Source organism: Oncorhynchus masou, chromosome 16, assembly GCF_036934945.1.
Source record: "Oncorhynchus masou masou isolate Uvic2021 chromosome 16, UVic_Omas_1.1, whole genome shotgun sequence".
In the NCBI taxonomy this organism is placed as follows: Eukaryota; Metazoa; Chordata; class Actinopteri; order Salmoniformes; family Salmonidae; genus Oncorhynchus; species Oncorhynchus masou.
Window position 1 is genome coordinate 40772116 of NC_088227.1, and position 22770 is coordinate 40794885.

Genomic DNA, 22770 nt, shown 5'->3' on the forward strand with positions numbered 1-22770 from the left:
AAATTGTCCCGCTTGAGTCTGCTAGGCAGCTGAAACAACCCCGAGGCCAGATATGGTTTATTATGTAGAGTACGTCCCAAATGGCATCCGATTCCTTACGTAGTGCACTACTTTTGACCAGAGGGAGCCCATATGGAGCAAGGGAGGGATCATAGGACTCTGGTCAAAACTAGTGCACTACGTAAGGAATAGGGCACCATTTGGGATACAGTTTATTATATTCTTGTCAGGGTCTGTTACCACGGCCTATGGGGTTCTGTCTGTTACCATGGACTATGGGGTTCTGTCTGTTACCACGGCCTATGGGGTTCTGTCTGTTACCATGGACTATGGGGTTCTGTCTGTTACCATGGACTATGGGGTTCTGTCTGTTACCACGGCCTATGGGGTTCTGTCTGTTACCATGGACTATGGGGTTCTGTCTGTTACCATGGACTATGGGGTTCTGTCTGTTACCATGGACTATGGGGTTCTGTCTGTTACCACGGACTATGGGGTTCTGTCTGTTACCATGGACTATGGGGTTCTGTCTGTTACCACGGCCTATGGGGTTCTGTCTGTTACCATGGACTATGGGGTTCTGGCTGTTACCACGGCCTATGGGGTTCTGTCTGTTACCATGGCCTATGGGGTTCTGTCTGTTACCACGGCCTATGGGGTTCTGTCTGTTACCACGGCCTATGGGGTTCTGTCTGTTACCATGGCCTATGGGGTTCTGTCTGTTACCACGGACTATGGGGTTCTGTCTGTTACCATGGACTATGGGGTTCTGTCTGTTACCACGGCCTATGGGGTTCTGTCTGTTACCATGGACTATGGGGTTCTGGCTGTTACCACGGCCTATGGGGTTCTGTCTGTTACCATGGACTATGGGGTTCTGTCTGTTACCACGGCCTATGGGGTTCTGTCTGTTACCATGGCCTATGGGGTTCTGTCTGTTACCACGGCCTATGGGGTTCTGTCTGTTACCATGGACTATGGGGTTCTGTCTGTTACCACGGCCTATGGGGTTCTGTCTGTTACCACGGCCTATGGGGTTCTGTCTGTTACCATGGACTATGGGGTTCTGGCTGTTACCACGGCCTATGGGGTTCTGTCTGTTACCACGGCCTATGGGGTTCTGTCTGTTACCATGGACTATGGGGTTCTGTCTGTTACCACGGCCTATGGGGTTCTGTCTGTTACCACGGCCTATGGGGTTCTGTCTGTTACCACGGCCTATGGGGTTCTGTCTGTTACCACGGCCTATGGGGTTCTGTCTGTTACCACGGCCTATGGGGTTCTGTCTGTTACCACGGCCTATGGGGTTCTGTCTGTTACCACGGCCTATGGGGTTCTGTCTGTTACCACGGACTATGGGGTTCTGTCTGTTACCACGGACTATGGGGTTCTGTCTGTTACCATGGACTATGGGGTTCTGTCTGTTACCACGGCCTATGGGGTTCTGTCTGTTACCATGGACTATGGGGTTCTGTCTGTTACCATGGACTATGGGGTTCTGTCTGTTACCACGGCCTATGGGGTTCTGTCTGTTACCACGGCCTATGGGGTTCTGTCTGTTACCATGGACTATGGGGTTCTGGCTGTTACCACGGCCTATGGGGTTCTGTCTGTTACCACGGCCTATGGGGTTCTGTCTGTTACCATGGACTATGGGGTTCTGTCTGTTACCACGGCCTATGGGGTTCTGTCTGTTACCACGGCCTATGGGGTTCTGTCTGTTACCACGGCCTATGGGGTTCTGTCTGTTACCATGGCCTATGGGGTTCTGTCTGTTACCACGGCCTATGGGGTTCTGTCTGTTACCATGGCCTATAAGGTTCTGGCTGTTACCATGGCCTATGGGGTTCTGTCTGTTACCACGGCCTATGGGGTTCTGTCTGTTACCATGGCCTATGGGGTTCTGTCTGTTACCATGGTTACCAGCTCATCATTGTTTCATGTAGGTATTAGTTGTGTATTTGTATTGAATAACTGTTATGTTTTATAAGGTCCAGACACTTACTGGGAAATGCCTGTATGTCCACCCTAACAAACACCACCAAAGGGGAGATGTTGATTACCTTTCAACACATGTTCTGTCTTGTTCTATTGCATTCTGTTTGTAATTACATGTACGGACACAGTATTCTATCATTACAGTGTTACGCAACTTGACGATAGCAATTGGAACCAAAATAAACCCAGTGTTCATGCCAAGGCTCTATCTGGACCTCCACCACCAAACCACAGACTCTAGTATTCTATGTAGAGAGAGAGAGAGAAATAGAGAATGAGAGAGAAAGAGAGAGAGAGACAAAAAGAGAGAGAGAATGAGAGAGAAAGAGAGAGAGGGAGAGAGAAAAAGAGAGAGAGAAAACGAGAGAGAGAAATTGAGAATGAGAGCGAGAGATAGAAAGAGAGAGAGGAAAAAGAGAGAGCGAGAGAGGGAAAGAGAGTGCGAGAGAAAGTGCGAGAGAGAGAGAGAGTGAGAGAGAGAAAGAGAGAGAGAGTTATCTATTGTTCCTGTATGGATTGAAACCTCCGATCAAAGTTGTCCTTTCCATCAAGGACACACACACAAACACACCACCTCTTCCCATCATCACAGCAGGGTTTCTCTCTAACCAGACTTCAGTTCCTGGTGGACTTCCTCTGGTCTTCTGTTGGCTTGCAGTAGAAGGGGAGTAGAGGGGAAACGAGGGGAAACGAGGGGAGATGAGGGGGAGAGGGGAGAAGAGGGGAGAAGAGGGGAGAGGGGAGATGAGGGGGAGAGGAGAGATGAGGGGAGAAGAGGAGAGAGTGGAGATGAGGGGGTAGAGGGGAGATGAGGGGAGATGGGGAGAGGGGAGACAGGGGGAGAGGGGAGATGAGAGGAGATGGGGAGATAGGGGGTAGAGGGGAGATGAGAGGAGATGGGAGACAGGGGGTAGAGGGGAGATGAGAGGAGATGGGGAGACAGGGGGAGAGGGGAGATGAGAGGAGATGGGGAGACAGAGGGTAGAGGGGAGATGAGAGGAGATGGGGAGACAGAGGGTAGAGGGGAGATGAGAGGAGATGGGGAGACAGGGGGTAGAGGGGAGATGAGAGGAGATGGGGAGACAGGGGGTAGAGGGGAGATGAGAGGAGATGGGGAGACAGGGGGTAGAGGGGAGATGAGAGGAGATGGGGAGACAGGGGGAGAGGGGAGATGAGAGGAGATGGGGAGACAGAGGGTAGAGGGGAGATGAGAGGAGATGGGGAGACAGAGGGTAGAGGGGAGATGAGAGGAGATGGGGAGACAGGGGGTAGAGGGGAGATGAGAGGAGATGGGGAGACAGGGGGTAGAGGGGAGATGAGAGGAGATGGGGAGACAGGGGGTAGAGGGGAGATGAGAGGAGATGGGGAGACAGGGGGAGAGGGAGATGAGAGGAGATGGGGAGACAGAGGGTAGAGGGGAGATGAGAGGAGATGGGGAGACAGGGGGTAGAGGGGAGATGAGAGGAGATGGGGAGACAGGGGGTAGAGGGGAGATGAGATGAGATGGGGAGACAGAGGGTAGAGGGGAGATGAGAGGAGATGGAGAGACAGAGGGTAGAGGGGAGATGAGAGGAGATGGGGAGACAGGGGGTAGAGGGGAGATGAGATGAGATGGGGAGACAGAGGGTAGAGGGGAGATGAGAGGAGATGGGGAGACAGGGGGAGAGGGGGAGATGAGAGGAGATGGGGAGACAGAGGGTAGAGGGGAGATGAGATGAGATGGGGAGACAGAGGGTAGAGGGGAGATGAGAGGAGATGGGGAGACGGGGAGAGGGGAGATGAGAGGAGATGGGGAGACAGAGGGTAGAGGGGAGATGAGAGGAGATGGGGAGACAGGGGGGAGAGGGGAGATGAGAGGAGATGGGGAGACAGAGGGTAGAGGGAGATGAGAGGAGATGGGGAGACAGAGGGTAGAGGGGAGATGAGAGGAGATGGGGAGGCAGGGGGTAGAGGGGAGATGAGAGGAGATGGGGAGACAGAGGGTAGAGGGGAGATGAGAGGAGATGGGGAGACAGGGGAGAGGGGAGATGAGAGGAGATGGGGAGACAGGGGGTAGAGGGGAGATGAGAGGAGATGGGGAGGCAGGGGGTAGAGGGGAGATGAGAGGAGATGGGGAGACAGGGGGTAGAGGGGAGATGAGAGGAGATGGGGAGACAGGGGGTAGAGGGGAGATGAGAGGAGATGGGGAGACAGGGGGTAGAGGGGAGATGAGAGGAGATGGGGAGGCAGGGGGTAGAGGGGAGATGAGAGGAGATGGGGAGACAGGGGGTAGAGGGGAGATGAGAGGAGATGGGGAGACAGAGGGTAGAGGGGAGATGAGAGGAGATGGGGAGACAGGGGGTAGAGGGGAGATGAGAGGAGATGGGGAGACAGGGGGTAGAGGGGAGATGAGAGGAGATGGGGAGACAGGGGGTAGAGGGGAGATGAGAGGAGATGGGGAGACAGAGGGTAGAGGGGAGATGAGAGGAGATGGGGAGGCAGGGGGTAGAGGGGAGATGAGAGGAGATGGGGAGACAGGGGGTAGAGGGGAGATGAGAGGAGATGGGGAGACAGAGGGTAGAGGGGAGATGAGAGGAGATGGGGAGACAGGGGGTAGAGGGGAGATGAGAGGAGATGGGGAGACAGGGGGGAGAGGGGAGATGAGAGGAGATGGGGAGACAGAGGGTAGAGGGGAGATGAGAGGAGATGGGGAGACAGGGGGTAGAGGGGAGATGAGAGGAGATGGGGAGGCAGAGGGTAGAGGGGAGATGAGAGGAGATGGGGAGACAGAGGGTAGAGGGGAGATGAGAGGAGATGGGGAGGCAGGGGGTAGAGGGGAGACGGGGGAGGATGGGGGAAGACAGGGAGAAATTGCAGCAAGCATAGACCCTCCGTGTCTGTTCCAGTTCCCCTTGTACATATATCCCGCCTCCTCTTGCTCCTGTGTCAGAGACTCACAGACAGTCGTCTTGAAATAAGAAGCTCTAAGAAAAGACAGAAGAAATAACCAGAACCAGAACAAAGGCTCTGTGTCCTGCCCCGTCCAGGCTGTTCCAGATATAGTGCACTACTTTTTCACAAGTGCCCTAGTGTACTACATAGGAAATAGACAGCCATTTGGGATGCATAGGGACAGTAGAATATCTATTGTTGTCAGAGATATGCGTGGAAATGCTGCAGAAATTAAACAATAGGCCACATGTCATGTTGCTTTTCTTCCACGAAGGGGGAAGAACTTATATAAAACATGATTGTAGAGAGAATAATTATTAGAATCGTTTATTAGTCAGATATCATCTATATTGTATATTGACGACGATCATTGTCTACCCAATGTCGACACTTGACTGGATCGGCTTCTATTCGTGATAGACCACCTGTTACATTGATCAGGCCATATTTGCTCTCTGTGGCTTCTCCCGCTCATTGTGTGTGTGTGTGTGTGTGTGCGACCCCCCTGTGTGTGTCCGTGCTTGTGTCCATGTCCAGATGGACCCGGTCGTAAAAGTATAGTAAATCTTGATTTAAGCGAGGGGAGGCCAACATGTTGGATGTTGGAGCAGATTGACACTGATGTTGGAGATAGAAGTCTGGTTGACGGATTTACGACGTGGCTCTCAGACCCAGCGGTAACAGGTTCAGACGGGTTTAACACCTCTGGTTTCAAACCCCTGACTTTAGACGTTCACTGTCCCTCTGGGGCCACCGTATGTAAAGGAGTTCCTTTAACTAAACGCAATATTGACCTCCATAGAAAGAGATTAAGCGCAGGTCTAAAATCCATCCCATTTGCCTACAGGCCGATAAATGTGTCATTCACAGGACAACTTAGCACTTTATGGTATTTATCTTTCCATGGTCATACTGTTAAGAATCAGTCGGGAAGCCCTGTCTCTCCGCAGGCTGATTGCTGGCCTGAATAGTCTGTATACCGTCTGTACCTGTTCTGGAACTTTCCTACCTCTCTGTGCGTTGTGTTTAGTGTCAACAGCAGTAGTGCCAGCTGAGTTCTTTGGTGTTTCTCCTTCACTAGAACACTGGCAACACGAACAGTCTTCCTCCTTCACTAGAACACTGGCAACACGAACAGTCTTCCTCCTTCACTAGAACACTGGCAACACGAACAGTCTTCCTCCTTCACTAGAACACTGGCAACACGAACAGTCTTCCTCCTTCACTAGAACACTGGCAACACGAACAGTCTTCCTCCTTCACTAGAACACTGGCAACACGAACAGTCTCTCTCCTTCACTAGAACACTGGTATCATGAACAGTCTTCCTCCTTCACTAGAACACTGGTAACATGAACAGTCTTTCTCCTTCACTAGAACACTGGTAACATGAACAGTCTTCCTCCTTCACTAGAACACTGGTATCATGAACAGTCTTCCTCCTTCACTAGAACACTGGTAACATGAACAGTCTTTCTCCTTCACTAGAACACTGGTAACATGAACAGTCTTCCTCCTTCACTAGAACACTGGTAACATGAACAGTCTTCCTCCTTCACTAGAACACTGGCAACATGAACAGTCTTTCTCCTTCACTAGAACACTGGTAACATGAACAGTCTTTATCCTTCACTAAAACACTGGTAACACGAACAGTCTTCCTCCTTCACTAGAACACTGGTAACATGAACAGTCTCTCTCCTTCACTAGAACACTGGTATCATGAACAGTCTTCCTCCTTCACTAGAACACTGGCAACACGAACAGTCTTTCTCCTTCACTAGAACACTGGCAACACGAACAGTCTTCCTCCTTCACTAGAACACTGGCAACACGAACAGTCTTCCTCCTTCACACTAGAACACTGGTAACATGAACAGTCTTCCTCCTTCACTAGAACACTGGTAACATGAACAGTCTTTCTCCTTCACTAGAACACTGGCAACACGAACAGTCTTCCTCCTTCACTAGAACACTGGCAACACGAACAGTCTTCCTCCTTCACTAGAACACTGGCAACACGAACAGTCTTCCTCCTTCACTAGAACACTGGCAACACAAACTGTCTTCCTCCTTCACTAGAACACTGGCAACACGAACAGTCTTCCTCCTTCACCAGAACACTGGTAACATGAACAGTCTTCCTCCTTCACTAGAACACTGGCAACATGAACAGTCTTTCTCCTTCACTAGAACACTGGCAACACGAACAGTCTTCCTCCTTCATTAGAACACTGGGAACACGAACAGTCTTCCTCCTTCATTAGAACACTGGCAACACGAACAGTCTTTCTCCTTCACTAGAACACTGGCAACACGAACAGTCTTCCTCCTTCACCAGAACACTGGTAACATGAACAGTCTTCCTCCTTCACTAGAACACTGGTAACATGAACAGTCTTCCTCCTTCACTAGAACACTGGCAACACGAACAGTCTTTCTCCTTCACTAGAACACTGGCAACACGAACAGTCTTCCTCCTTCACTAGAACACTGGCAACACGAACAGTCTTCCTCCTTCACACTAGAACACTGGTAACATGAACAGTCTTCCTCCTTCACTAGAACACTGGTAACATGAACAGTCTTTCTCCTTCACTAGAACACTGGCAACACAAACAGTCTTCCTCCTTCACTAGAACACTGGCAACACGAACAGTCTTCCTCCTTCACTAGAACACTGGCAACACGAACAGTCTTTCTCCTTCACTAGAACACTGGCAACACAAACTGTCTTCCTCCTTCACTAGAACACTGGCAACACGAACAGTCTTCCTCCTTCACCAGAACACTGGTAACATGAACAGTCTTCCTCCTTCACTAGAACACTGGCAACATGAACAGTCTTTCTCCTTCACTAGAACACTGGCAACACGAACAGTCTTCCTCCTTCACTAGAACACTGGGAACACGAACAGTCTTCCTCCTTCATTAGAACACTGGCAACACGAACAGTCTTTCTCCTTCACTAGAACACTGGCAACACGAACAGTCTTCCTCCTTCACTAGAACACTGGCAACACGAACAGTCTTCCTCCTTCACACTAGAACACTGGTAACATGAACAGTCTTCCTCCTTCACTAGAACACTGGTAACATGAACAGTCTTCCTCCTTCACTAGAACACTGGCAACACGAACAGTCTTTCTCCTTCACTAGAACACTGGCGACACGAACAGTCTTCCTCTTTCACTAGAACACTGGCAACACGAACAGTCTTCCTCCTTCACCAGAACACTGGTCACATGAACAGTCTTCCTCCTTCACTAGAACACTGGTAACATGAACAGTCTTTCTCCTTCACTAGAACACTGGCAACACGAACAGTCTTCCTCCTTCACTAGAACACTGGCAACACGAACAGTCTTCCTCCTTCACTAGAACACTGGCAACACGAACAGTCTTTCTCCTTCACTAGAACACTGGCAACACGAACAGTCTTCCTCCTTCACTAGAACACTGGCAACACGAACAGTCTTCCTCCTTCACACTAGAACACTGGCAACACGAACAGTCTTTCTCCTTCACACTAGAACACTGGCAACACGAACCGTCTTTCCTCCTTCACACTAGAACACTGGCAACATGAACAGTCTTCCTCCTTCACTAGAACACTGGCAACACGAACAGTCTTCCTCCTTCACACTAGAACACTGGCAACATGAACAGTCTTCCTCCTTCACTAGAACACTGGCAACATGAACAGTCTTCCTCCTTCACTAGAACACTGGTAACACGAACAGTCTTCCTCCTTCACTAGAACACTGGTAACACGAACAGTCTTCCTCCTTCACTAGAACACTGGCAACATGAATAGTCTTCCTCCTTCACTAGAACACTGGCAACATGAACAGTCTTCCTCCTTCACTAGAACACTGGCAACATGAACAGTCTTCCTCCTTCACTAGAACACTTGCAACACGAACAGTCTTCCTCCTTCACTAGAACATTGGCAACACGAACAGTCTTCCTCCTTCACGAGAACACTGGCAACATGAACAGTCTTCCTCCTTCACTAGAACACTGGCAACATGAACAGTCTTCCTACTTCACTAGAACACTGGTAACACGAACAGTCTTCCTCCTTCACTAGAACACTGGCAACATGAATAGTCTTCCTCCTTCACTAGAACACTGGCAACATGAACAGTCTTCCTCCTTCAATAGAACACTGGCAACACGAACAGTCTTCCTTCTTCACTAGAACACTGGCAACACGAACAGTCTAGGGGGGTAGCGTGAGGTCCAGTGGAGACTCCCGAGGGGAGGACAGCTCATAAAAATGTCTGGAATGAAGTAAATGGAATGGTATCAAATATATAGTTTCCATATGGTTGAAACCATTCCATTGACTCCATCCCAGCCGTTACTATGACCGTCCTCCCCTCTGGAGTCTCCACTGGTGAGGTCATAATCACCACTAACCAGCCCTTAAACCCCACCTTCTGACAGAACTGATAAACCCATGTAGCTCTTTAGCTATGCATCTTAGCTAAAAGATAAAACAACAAACGATTGCTTTGTGTCACTGATACACATACAAAAAAGTTGGGCCACCAACAATAAGGAGAGTGCTTAAATGGGTTATTTACAGAACAGAACCAGACAGAACCAAGTAATTACTCAGTACTTGGTTCCTTAGCTATGGATCTTAAAAAGTGAGGTTAGTCGTACTGTGTAAAATGTACATGACATCAAAGAGTGGAATGGACCACCAACAAAAACAATGGATCAAATGCCTCCTAATGAGGGCAATTGTTTGTTTTTTGGAAAAGATTTTCATAAATTGGTCACAGAAATACATTGGAAACAATTGGAAATGAGATCCTATTTTAACATTTTGAGTAGAGTTTCACTGCCATTCTCACTTTCCAAAGAGCAGTAAAGGTGGCATACATTTCACTGGCTCATTAGAGCACTCGACACCGGTAACTATGGAAACACATATTAGTCTTCTACTTGTATAGGCTGAAGATTCTCGGCTTCGAGAATAGAACCACCCGAACGGGATAAAAAAGTGCTAAATTAGAGCTACTACGGCCATCCTACCATGTTAACGTTCTTGAAACACAGGCTGCAATTGAAATGGCATCCTATCTATATTCCCTGTATATATATATAGTGCATTACTTTTGACCAAAACCCTAGTGGCCCTCGTCAAGATACCCAAAAAATTCATTTCAGACACAACCACAGTTTATTAACACTGTTTGGTAATGCTCCCAGATTGAATTAATGAAACATGCTGGAAATGGAGAATGCAGATTAGTGGAGATCTCCTGGGGTTTTATAAGATGTTAAATAACTACATGATGTTTGAAAGATGGCATACCACTATAGACGCTCAACCTAAACCAGCAACACATGTTTATTACAACACATTCTATAGACGCTCAACCTAAACCAGCAACACATGTTTATTACAAAACATTCTATAGACGCTCTACCTAAACCAGCAACACATGTTTATTACAAAACATTCTATAGACGCTCTACCTAAACCAGCAACACATGTTTATTACAAAACATTCTATAGACGCTCTACCTAAACCAGCAACACATGTTTATTACAAAACATTCTATAGACGCTCTACCTAAACCAGCAACACATGTTTATTACAAAACATTCTATAGACGCTCTACCTAAACCAGCAACACATGTTTATTACAAAACATTCTATAGACGCTCAACCTAAACCAGCAACACATTCTATAGACGCTCAACCTAAACCAGCAACACATTATATAGACGCTCAACCTAAACCAGCAACACATTCTATAGACGCTCAACCTAAACCAACAACACATTCTACAGACACTCAACCTAAACCAGCAACACATTCTATAGATGTTCAACCTAAACCAGCAACACATTCTGTAGAAGCTCAACCTAAACCAGCAACACATTCTATAGACGCTCAACCTAAACCAGCAACACATGTTTATTACAAAACATTCTATAGACGCTCAACCTAAATCAGCAACACATTCTATAGACGCTCAACCTAAACCAGCAACACATTCTATAGACGCTCAACCTAAACCAGCAACACATTCTATAGACGCTCAACCTAAACCAGCAACACATTCTATAGACGCTCAACCTAAACCAGCAACACATTCTATAGACGCTCAACCTATACCAGCAACACATTCTATAGACGCTCAACCTAAACCAGCAACACATTCTATAGACGCTCAACCTAAACCAGCAACACATTCTATAGACGCTCAACCTAAACCGGCAACACATTCTATAGACGCTCAACCTAAACCAGCAACACATGTTTATTACAAAACATTATATAGACGCTCAACCTAAACCAGCAACACATTCTATAGACGCTCAACCTAAACCAGCAACACATTCTATAGACGCTCAACCTAAACCAGCAACACATTCTATAGACGCTCAACCTAAACCAGCAACACATTCTTTGTTTCCGGTTCCGGTTGGAGCGAGCGGCCGCATCTACACTTCGGTCCGCAGGTAGTATAACTTTTTATAACTTTTCATTACATTTCGTTATAGTACAACGGTTTGATTTGTCTAATCTTAGCAATTTCTTCTTAGCCAGCTACATAGCCGTCTTTGTATCAACGACAATTGCATAATTATCGTATTTCGTCGTCCTAACGTATCTGCCCAGCAGCTAGCTAAGCAGCTAGCTAAGCAGCTAAGCAGCTAGCTAACATCCACTGTCCACTAGCACTGTAGAAACTATTACACTCAACTGAACGACTCGATTAGCGTAGTGTCAGCTAGCTACATAGTTGTCTTCGTATCCAAGATAATTGTGCAGTTTAGAGTGTGTAGACTTAGAGTGATTATCTTAATTTACCGAGGTTAGCTAGCCAGCTATTTGTCGTCCTTAACGTAGGAAATGCTGCTAGCTAGCTAGCCAACAGCTAGCCAACCTCTACCGAATTGAACTCCAACTACCCGGTCAACATTCGCGTCGTTCCACAGGTAGTATCACATTTTCATTTCACTTCATTACAGTACAACGGTTTGATTTGTTTGATCGTAGCTAGCCAGCTACATAGCCGTCTTTGTATCTAAGACAATTGTGTAGTCTAGAGCGATTTTCTAGGTTAGCTGGCCAGCTATTGTCGTTCTTCTAACGTAGCTAGCCAGCTAGCCCCCGAATAGCAGCACTGTAGTAACTATTACAGTACAACGGTTTGTTTTGTTTGATCGTAGCTAGCTAGCTACATAGCCGTCTTTGTATCTAAGACAATTGTGTAGCCTAGAGCGATTTTCTAGGTTAGCCAGCCAGCTATTGTCGTTCTTTTAAGTAACGGAACGCAATCAACCTTGCTAGCTAGCCAGCTAGCCCCGAATAGCAGCACTGTAGAAACTATTACACTCGACGGAACGACTTGATTAGTGTAGTGTCAACATCGCAGCCACTACCAGCTAGCCTACTCCAGCAGTACTGTTTCATTTCAATCATTTTAGTCAATAAGATTCTTGCTACGTAAGCTTAACTTTCTGAACATTCGAGACGTGTAGTCCACTTGTCATTCCAATCTCCTTTGCATTAGCGTAGCCTCTTCTGTACCCTGTTAACTATGTGTCTATCTATCCCTGTTCTCTCCTCTCTGCACAGACCATACAAACGCTCCACACCGCGTGGCCGCGGCCACCCTAATCTGGTGGTCCCAGCGCGCACGACCCACGTGGAGTTCCTGGTCTCCGGTAGCCTCTGGAACTGCCGATCTGCGGCCAACAAGGCAGAGTTCATCTCAGCCTATGCCTCCCTCCAGTCCCTCGACTTCCTGGCACTGACGGAAACATGGATCACCACAGATAACACTGCTACTCCTACTGCTCTCTCTTCGTCCGCCCACGTGTTCTCGCACACCCGAGAGCTTCTGGTCAGCGGGGTGGTGGCACCGGGATCCTCATCTCTCCCAAGTGGTCATTCTCTCTCTCTCCCCTTACCCATCTATCTATCGCCTCCTTTGAATTCCATGCTGTCACAGTTACCAGCCCTTTCAAGCTTAACATTCTTATCATTTATCGCCCTCCAGGTTCCTCGGAGAGTTCATCAATGAGCTTGATGCCTTGATAAGCTCCTTTCCTGAGGACGGCTCACCTCTCACAGTCCTGGGCGACTTTAACCTCCCCACGTCTACCTTTGACTCATTCCTCTCTGCCTCCTTCTTTCCACTCCTCTCCTCTTTTGACCTCACCCTCTCACCTTCCCCCCTACTCACAAGGCAGGCAATACGCTCGACCTCATCTTTACTAGATGCTGTTCTTCCACTAACCTCACTGCAACTCCCCTCCAAGTCTCCGACCACTACCTTGTATCCTTTTCCCTCTCGCTCTCATCCAACACTTCCCACACTGCCCCTACTCGGATGGTATCGCGCCGTCCCAACCTTCGCTCTCTCTCCCCCGCTACTCTTTCCTCTTCCATCCTTTCATCTCTTCCCTCTGCTCATACCTTCTCCAACCTTTCTCCTGACTCTGCCTCCTCAACCCTCCTCTCTTCCCTTTCTGCATCCTTTGACTCTCTATGTCCCCTATCCTCCAGGCCGGCTCGGTCCTCCCCTCCCGCTCCGTGGCTCGATGACTCATTGCGAGCTCACAGAACAGAGCTCCGGGCAGCCGAGCGGAAATGGAGGAAAACTCGCCTCCCTGCGGACCTGGCATCCTTTCACTCCCTCCTCTCTACATTTTCCTCCTCTGTCTCTGCTGCTAAAGCCACTTTCTACCACTCTAAATTCCAAGCATCTGCCTCTAACCCTAGGAAGCTCTTTGCCACCTTCTCCTCCCTCCTGAATCCTCCTCCCCCTCCCCCCTCCTCCCTCTCTGCAGATGACTTCGTCAACCATTTTGAAAAGAAGGTCGACGACATCCGATCCTCGTTTGCTAAGTCAAACGACACCGCTGGTTCTGCTCACACTGCCCTACCCTGTGCTCTGACCTCTTTCTCCCTCTCTCTCCAGATGAAATCTCGCTTCTTGTGACGGCCGGCCGCCCAACAACCTGCCCGCTCGACCCTATCCCCTCCTCTCTCCTCCAGACCATTTCCGGGGACCTTCTCCCTTACCTCACCTCGCTCATCAACTCATCCCTGACCGCTGGCTACGTCCCTTCCGTCTTCAAGAGAGCGAGAGTTGCACCCCTTCTGAAGAAACCTACACTCGATCCCTCCGATGTCAACAACTACAGACCAGTATCCCTTCTTTCTTTTCTCTCCAAAACTCTTGAACGTGCCGTCCTTGGCCAGCTCTCCCTCTATCTCTCTCAGAATGACCTTCTTGATCCAAATCAGTCAGGTTTCAAGACTAGTCATTCAACTGAGACTGCTCTTCTCTGCATCACGGAGGCGCTCCGCACTGCTAAAGCTAACTCTCTCTCCTCTGCTCTCATCCTTCTAGACCTATCGGCTGCCTTCGATACTGTGAACCATCAGATCCTCCTCTCCACCCTCTCCGAGTTGGGCATCTCCGGCGCGGCCCACGCTTGGATTGCGTCCTACCTGACAGGTCGCTCCTACCAGGTGGCGTGGCGAGAATCTGTCTCCTCGCCACGCGCTCTCACCACTGGTGTCCCCCAGGGCTCTGTTCTAGGCCCTCTCCTATTCTCGCTATACACCAAGTCACTTGGCTCTGTCATAACCTCACATGGTCTCTCCTATCATTGCTATGCAGACGACACACAATTAATCTTCTCCTTTCCCCTTCTGATGACCAGGTGGCGAATCGCATCTCTGCATGTCTGGCAGACATATCAGTGTGGATGACGGATCACCACCTCAAGCTGAACCTCGGCAAGACGGAGCTGCTCTTCCTCCCGGGGAAGGACTGCCCGTTCCATGATCTCGCCATCACGGTTGACAACTCCATTGTGTCCTCCTCCCAGAGCGCTAAGAACCTTGGCGTGATCCTGGACAACACCCTGTCGTTCTCAACCAACATCATGGCGGTGGCCCGTTCCTGTAGGTTCATGCTCTACAACATCCGCAGAGTACGACCCTGCCTCACACAGGAAGCGGCGCAGGTCCTAATCCAGGCACTTGTCATCTCCCGTCTGGATTACTGCAACTCGCTGTTGGCTGGGCTCCCTGCCTGTGCCATTAAACCCCTACAACTCATCCAGAACGCCGCAGCCCGTCTGGTGTTCAACCTTCCCAAGTTCTCTCACGTCACCCCGCTCCTCCGCTCTCTCCACTGGCTTCCAGTTGAAGCTCGCATCCGCTACAAGACCATGGTGCTTGCCTACGGAGCTGTGAGGGGAACGGCACCGCAGTACCTCCAGGCTCTGATCAGGCCCTACACCCAAGCAAGGGCACTGCGTTCATCCACCTCTGGCCTGCTCGCCTCCCTACCATTGAGGAAGTACAGTTCCCGCTCAGCCCAGTCAAAACTGTTCGCTGCTCTGGCCCCCCAATGGTGGAACAAACTCCCTCACGACGCCAGGACAGCGGAGTCAATCACCACCTTCCGGAGACACCTGAAACCCCACCTCTTCAAGGAATACCTAGGATAGGATAAGTAATCCTTCTCACCCCCCCCCCCTTAATGACTTAGATGCACTATTGTAAGGTGGCTGTTCCACTGGATGTCAGAAGGTGAATTCACCAATTTGTAAGTCGCTCTGGATAAGAGCGTCTGCTAAATGACTTAAATGTAAATGTAAATGTAATTCTATAGACGCTCAACCTAAACCGGCAACACATGTTTATTACAAAACATTCTATAGACGCTTACCTCAAACCCAAACCCAACGCTTAAGACAAAACTACGAGTGTGTTTTGTTTGACATTAATAAACAATAGGCTGTTCAATAATGTATCTTAATTCCCTGTTAGATGTCCTTATTGTGATCAGTGATATCAACCTTCTCCTGGTACAGGACACAGCAAGGTTTAACTATTACACTATTTACACGGTTACTTCATCACCCACAAGCTGAGCAGTGGGCGTGGTTACCACATCAACCACAAGCTGAGCAGTGGGTGTGGTTACCACATCAACCACAAGCTGAACAGTGGGCGTGGTTACTACATCAACCACAAGCTGAGCAGTGGGCGAGGTTACTACATCACCCACAAGCTGAGCAGTGGGCGTGGTTACTACATCACCCACAAGCTGAGCAGTGGGCGTGGTTACCACATCACCCACAAGTTGAACAGTGGGCGTGGTTACCACATCACCCACAAGCTGAGCAGGCGTGGTTACTACATCACCCACAAGCTGAGCAGGTGTGGTTACTACATCACCCACAAGCTGAGCAGGCGTGGTTACTACATCACCCACAAGCTGAGCAGGCGTGGTTACTACATCACCCACAAGCTGAGCAGGCGTGGTTACCACATCACCCACAAGCTGAGCAGTGGGCGTGGTTACTACCTCACCCACAAGCTGAGCAGGCGTGGTTACCACATCACCCACAAGCTGAGCAGGCGTGGTTACTACATCACCCACAAGCTGAGCAGGCATGGTTACCACATCACCCACAAGCTGAGCAGGCGTGGTTACTACATCACCCACAAGCTGAGCAGTGGGCGTGGTTACTACATCACCCACAAGCTGAGCAGGCGTGGTTACCACATCACCCACAAGCTGAGCAGTGGGCGTGGTTACTACATCACCCACAAGCTGAGCAGGCGTGGTTACTACATCACCCACAAGCTGAGCAGTGGGCGTGGTTACCACATCACCCACAAGCTGAGCTGGCGTGGTTACTACATCACCCACAAGCTGAGCAGTAGGCGTGGTTACCACATCACCCACAAGCTGAGCAGTGGGCGTGGTTACTACATCACCCACAAGCTGAGCTGGCGTGGTTACCACATCACCCACAAGCTGAGCTGGCGTGGTTACTACATCACCCACAAGCTGAGCAGTGGGCGTGGTTACCACATCACCCACAAGCTGAGCAGTGGGCGTGGTTACCACATCACCCACAAGTTGAGCAGGCGTGGTTACCACATCACCCACAAGCTGAGCAGGCGTGGTTACCACATCGGAGGCACTTCATCTCAGTGCTAGACGGGTCACCACAGACCCTGGTTTGATTCCAGGCCGTATCCTAACCGGCCGTCCCATAGGGCGGCACACAGTTTTCCCAGAGTCCTCCACACAGTTTTCCCAGAGTCCTCCCCACAGTTTTCCCAGAGTCCTCCCCACAGTTTTCCCAGAGTCCTCCCCACAGTTTTCCCAGAGTCCTCCCCACAGTTTTCCCAGAGTCCTCCCCACAGTTTTCCCAGAGTCCTCCCCACAGTTTTCCCAGAGTCCTCCCCACAGTTTTCCCAGAGTCCTCCCCACAGTTTTCCCAGAGTCCTCCCCACAGTTTTCCCAGAGTCCTCCACACAGTTTTCCCAGAGTCCTCCACACAGTTTTCCCAGGGTCCTCCACACAGTTTTCCCAGAGTCCTCCCCACAGTTTTCCCAGAGTCCTCCCCACAGTTTTCCCAGAGTCCTCCCCACAGTTTTCCCAGAGTCCTCCCCACAGTTTTCCCAGAGTCCTCCCCACAGTTTTCCTAGTGTCCTCCCCACAGTTTTCCCAGAGTCCTCCACACAGTTTTCCCAGAGTCCTCCCCACAGTTTTCCCAGAGTCCTCCCCACAGTTTTCCTAGAGAGAGAAAGAGAGAGAGAGCCCCCCCCCCCGTCTGCTGCCCCCTCCTTCCCCTTATGTGTCTGGAGGTATATCGCTTGTGTTTTCTCTTTGTTTCCTTGTGTTGGTGGTTTTCCTTTTTCTAAGCATGTTTAAATAAAAATGTTATAGAATTAGGTATATTGTTTGTCTTGTTGGAATTGCCCTGGTTTTCGTGGGGATGGGGACCCACATGGGGACGCTGTCCCTGTCACTTCTGCACGGCCTCAGGTGTGTTACTGGAGCTACTGTCACCGTGGAGGAGTTTCTGGTCGCCGTAGGAGAGAAGGCAGGATATGAAAATGTTGTTTATGAGTCACGGATTAATAAAGAGGTGGTGGTTTTTCTTAAAGAAGAGTGTCTTGTAGATCGTATGGTTGAGCATGGTGTACTTCTTAAAGAAGAGTGTCTGGTTGATCGGATGGTTGAGCATGGTGTACTTCTTAAAGAAGAGCGTCTGGTTGATCGTATGGTTCTTTTTCTCCGTCAACGAGGGTTACGATTTCAAATGTACCGCCTTTTACTCCCAATGAGCTCCTGGAGAGCAATTTATTGCGGTATGAGAAGTTTTGAGGTTCAAATAAAATTGTCCAGCTGGGTTTCAATCACCCAGCTCTGAAACAGGTGATGTCGTTTCAATCACCCAGCTCTGAAACAGGTGATGTCGTTTCAATCACCCAGCTCTGAAACAGGTGATGTCGTTTCAATCACCCAGCTCTGAAACAGGTGATGTCGTTTCAATCACCCAGCTCTGAAACAGGTGATGTCGTTTCAATCACCCAGCTCTGAAACAGGTGATGTCTTTTCAATCACCCAGCTCTGAAACAGGTGATGTCGTTTCAATCACCCAGCTCTGAAACAGGTGACGTTGTTTCAAACACCCGGCTCTGAAACAGGTGATATCGTTTCGGCGTCAGGTGTTTATGTTTTTGGACACACCAGAGCAGTCTTCGTAGTTATTGTTTAAAGTCAAGTATGACAACAGACTGTATTTGACTTATGCCGACAGTGGTAGATCAGCCACAAGAACCCGTTGCTGAGGAAGAAGTTGTTTGTGTTGAGGGTACTGAGTTGCAGCTTGTACCAGAGGGGAACATAGTGTCTGATGTGCAGCAGAAACATATTGTTGTAGGACGTAAGGATGGATGTGGGGAGCCGTTTCACCAGACGGGTGAGGAGATGCCCAGTACAAGAAATGGGGAACGGGGGGTTCAGGTGGGGATATAGTGTCCCAGGCAGTGGAGGAGATGTCCATTACGAGTGATGGGGTTCGGGGGGTTCAGGTGGGGATATAGTGTCCCAGGCAGTGGAGGAGATGTCCATTACGAGTGATGGGGTTCGGGGGGTTCAGGTGGGGATATAGTGTCCCAGGCAGTGGAGGGGATGTACGAGTGATGGGGTACGGGGGGTTCAGGTGGGGATATAGTGTCCCAGGCAGTGGAGGGGATGTCCATTATGAGTGATGGGGTTCGGGGGGGTTCAGGTGGGGATATAGTGTCCCAGGCAGTGGAGGAGATGTCCATTATGAGTGATGGGGTACGGGGGGGTTCAGGTGGGGATATAGTGTCCCAGGCAGTGGAGGGGATGTACGAGTGATGGGGTACGGGGGGGTTCAGGTGGGGATATAGTGTCCCAGGCAGTGGAGGGGATGTCCATTACGAGGGATGTGGAAGAGGGAAGTCAGAGGTCTGTGGCCTCAGTTGAGGAGGATCAGGAGAAGAATATGTACATTTCTGATATCCCTGTTGATATGATAGCATCTGGCGACGACTCAATTTACAATCTAGATGAGGTACACGGGTTCCCGGGTCAGACTTCTGGGAAATATGTTAAATTGGCAGATTTGTTTTGGTATGATGACAAGTTTGTGATGTCAGCTGTGGTGTTACAGAAGACAGTGGGGCTAGTGTCCCAGGCAGTGGAGGAGATGTCCATTACGAGTGATGGGGTGCAAGTGGGGAGTGTGGAGAGGGATGTGGAAGAGGGGAGTCAGTTTGTGATGTCAGCTGTGGTGTTGCAGAAGACAGTGGGGCTAGTGTCCCAGGCAGTGGAGGAGATGTCCATCACGAGTGATGGGTACGGGGGGGGGGGGGGGGTTCAGGTGGGGCTAGTGTCCCAGGCAGTGGAGGAGATGTCCATTACGAGTGATGGGGTACGGGGGGGGGGTTCAGGTGGGGCTAGTGTCCCAGGCAGTGGAGGAGATGTCCATTACGAGTGATGGGGTACGGGGGGGGGGGGGGTTCAGGTGGGGCTAGTGTCCCAGGCAGTGGAGGAGATGTCCATTACGAGTGATGGGGTGCAAGTCGGGAGTGTTGAGAGGGATGTGGAAGAGGGGAGTCAGTTTGTGATGTCAGCTGTGGTGTTACAGAAGACAGTGGGGCTAGTGTCCCAGGCAGTGGAGGAGATGTCCATTACGAGTGATGGGGTACGGGGGGGGGGGGGGGGGGTTCAGGTGGGGCTAGTGTCCCAGGCAGTGGAGGAGATGTCCATTACGAGTGATGGGGTGCAAGTCGGGAGTGTTGAGAGGGATGTGGAAGAGGGGAGTCAGTATGTGATGTCAGCTGTGGTGACATCACAGTGGGGTTTGACCAGTTGAGTGAGAAGAAGCATTTCCGCTTGAGGAAATGTGTTACTGTTGTCACGGCAACAAAAAGGTGGTTGGGAAACGTGGTCAGGTTCAGAGAAAATTAAAACAATGATGATGCCTCATAGGGTGTGTTTTTTTTTCTCTCTTTGTCTGGTTTCTCTGTGGATTCTTTTGCTTTTCCTTTCTCTTTTCTACATGGAGGTACTAAGGGGAGGTTCTCTCAATAGTAATGGGGGAAGGGACAGGAATAAGAGAGCTTGGGTGTTAGAAGTAATTAAACAGAAAAAGCTTAATGTCGTTTTTCTACAGGAGACACATAGTGACGAGGCTAATGAGGTTGACTGGGGTATGTGGTGGGAGGGGCAGCATGTACTCAGTCATGGTACTAATTTCAGTGCTGGGATGGCAATTTTGTTTTCCTCATGCTTGGGGGTGACTGTGGTATCTACAACAGAGATTGTCAAGGGTTTTATTGGTCAAGGCAGATGTTTAAAAAAAAAAATGTTTATGCTCCTAACGAGGGTACAGAGTATATTGCTGTATTTAATCAAATAAAGGAATCCTTAAGACAGTGTGGGTTTTGGGGGGGGGGGGTAATGGAACTGTACAGTGTATTTGACTGTTGATCGCACTACTGAAGAACCTCACTTGTGGTCAGTTACTTGTCAGTCTGGTCTATTAACTTAGAATGAGTTTTTTTAGTTAGATATACAGATGTTAGGCGGAATAATGATAATTAACATAAAAGTTAATGAAGGTCGTGTCCGTGCAGCAAGGTTTGAATGTACAGTGTCTTAAGGAAAGTATTCAGACAACCTTAATCTAAAATTGATTAAATTTATTTTTTCCTCATCAATCTACACACAATATACATAATGACAAAATCGAAAAACAGTAATAAAAAGTGTGATATTACTCCTGTGGGTTTCTCTGATCATCATAATGTGTCTGTTGATATTCACTTGTCCACGAAGGTCATCCATCACCTTACTGGTATTTCACTGTTAAGCTATTACATGACACCATGTTTTGTGAAAAGTTTTAGTTGCTTTGGGAAAAAGTCAGGGTTATTAAATGGAATTTTGAGTCCTTGAGATAATGGTGGGAGTTTGGGAAGGCCCAAATACGAGTGTTTTGCCAACAATATACCGCTCTGTTTAGTATTGATCTCAAAGAGACTATCAGGGCCCTTGAACAGGACATCAAATCTATTGAATAGAAGTTGCTCACTCAGAATGACCCCGGACTAGGCATGAATTTACAGGAGAAGAGACATGAAATGAGGGCATTTTTTACATGAAAGAGTGAAGGGTGCCTTGATTAGGTCTCGTTTTGCTAACCTCAAGGATATGGATGCTCCTAGCATTTAAAAAAAAAAAACCTCGGATAGTTGACATTTCAACGCAAACAGATGGTCTGCCTTCGTCTCCCTGATGGGAAGGTGACCACGGATGACAGTGAAATGCGCCAACATGCCGTGGATTTCTACTCTGCCCTCTATAAGGCGGAGGATTGTGATCCTCTGTGTACTGAACAGTTGTTATAGGGTAGCCTAGTGGTTAGAGCGTTGGACTTGTAGACTAGTAACTGAAAGGTTGCAAGTTCAAACCCCCCGAGCTGACAAGATACAAATCTGTCGTTCTGCCCCTGAACAGGCAGATAACCCACTGTTCCTAGGCCGTCATTGAAAATAAGAATTTGTTCTTAACTGACTTGCCTAGTTAAATAAAGGTAAAATAAATAAAAAACATGGACTTCCTCAATTGGGCCCTGAACAGAGAGCTACTCTGGACTCTGACATTACTCTTCAAGAGCTGTCCAATGCAGTTATGCAGCTCTCAACAGGCCGAGCCCCTGGCATCGATGGTTTACCATCTGACTTCTATAAGCACTTTTGGGGGTCTATTGGGGGGGATTTTTATGATGTGGTGTGACGAGTGCTTTAACGAGTGCTTTCATTGTTGCCAAAAAAGGGGGATTTGGCTCTTTAAAAAAACTGGTGACCTGTTGCATTGCTGTGTGCAGAATATAAAATTATATCTATGTGTCTCTCAAATAGGTTGAAAGAATATATGGGACCAATCTTACTGTTTACATTTTTTTATTTTTTATTTATTTCACCTATTTAACCAGGTAGGCCAGTTGAGAACAAGTTCTCATCTACAATCGCGACCTGGCCAAGATAAAGTAAAGCAGTGAGACACAGACAACAACACAGAGTTACACATAAACAAATGTACAGTCAGTGCAGATGTGCAGATGATGACGTGCAAGTGGAGATACTGGGATGCAAAAGAGCAAAGAGATGAATACAAATATGGGGATGAGGTAGTTGGGTGGGCTATTTACAGATTGACTGTGTACAGGCACAGTGATTGGTAAGCTGCACTGACAGCTGGTGCTTAAAGTTAGAGACGCCAGGACAGCGGAGTCAATCACCACCTTCCGGAGACACCTGAAACCCCACCTCTTCAAGGAATACCTAGGATAGGATAAGTAATCCTGCTCACCCCCCCCCTCCCCCTTAATGATTTAGATGCACTATTGTAAAGTGGCTGTTCCACTGGATGTCAGAAGGTGAATTCACCAATTTGTAAGTCGCTCTGGATAAGAGCGTCTGCTAAATGACTTAAATGTAA

General features: G+C 48.8%; 1 pseudogene; it reads left to right on the plus strand.

Moving 5' to 3' along the window:
• The first annotated feature begins 268 nt into the window (after positions 1–268).
• Positions 269–16941, plus strand: LOC135557320 (uncharacterized; annotated as a pseudogene).
• The last annotated feature ends 5829 nt before the right edge of the window (positions 16942–22770 follow it).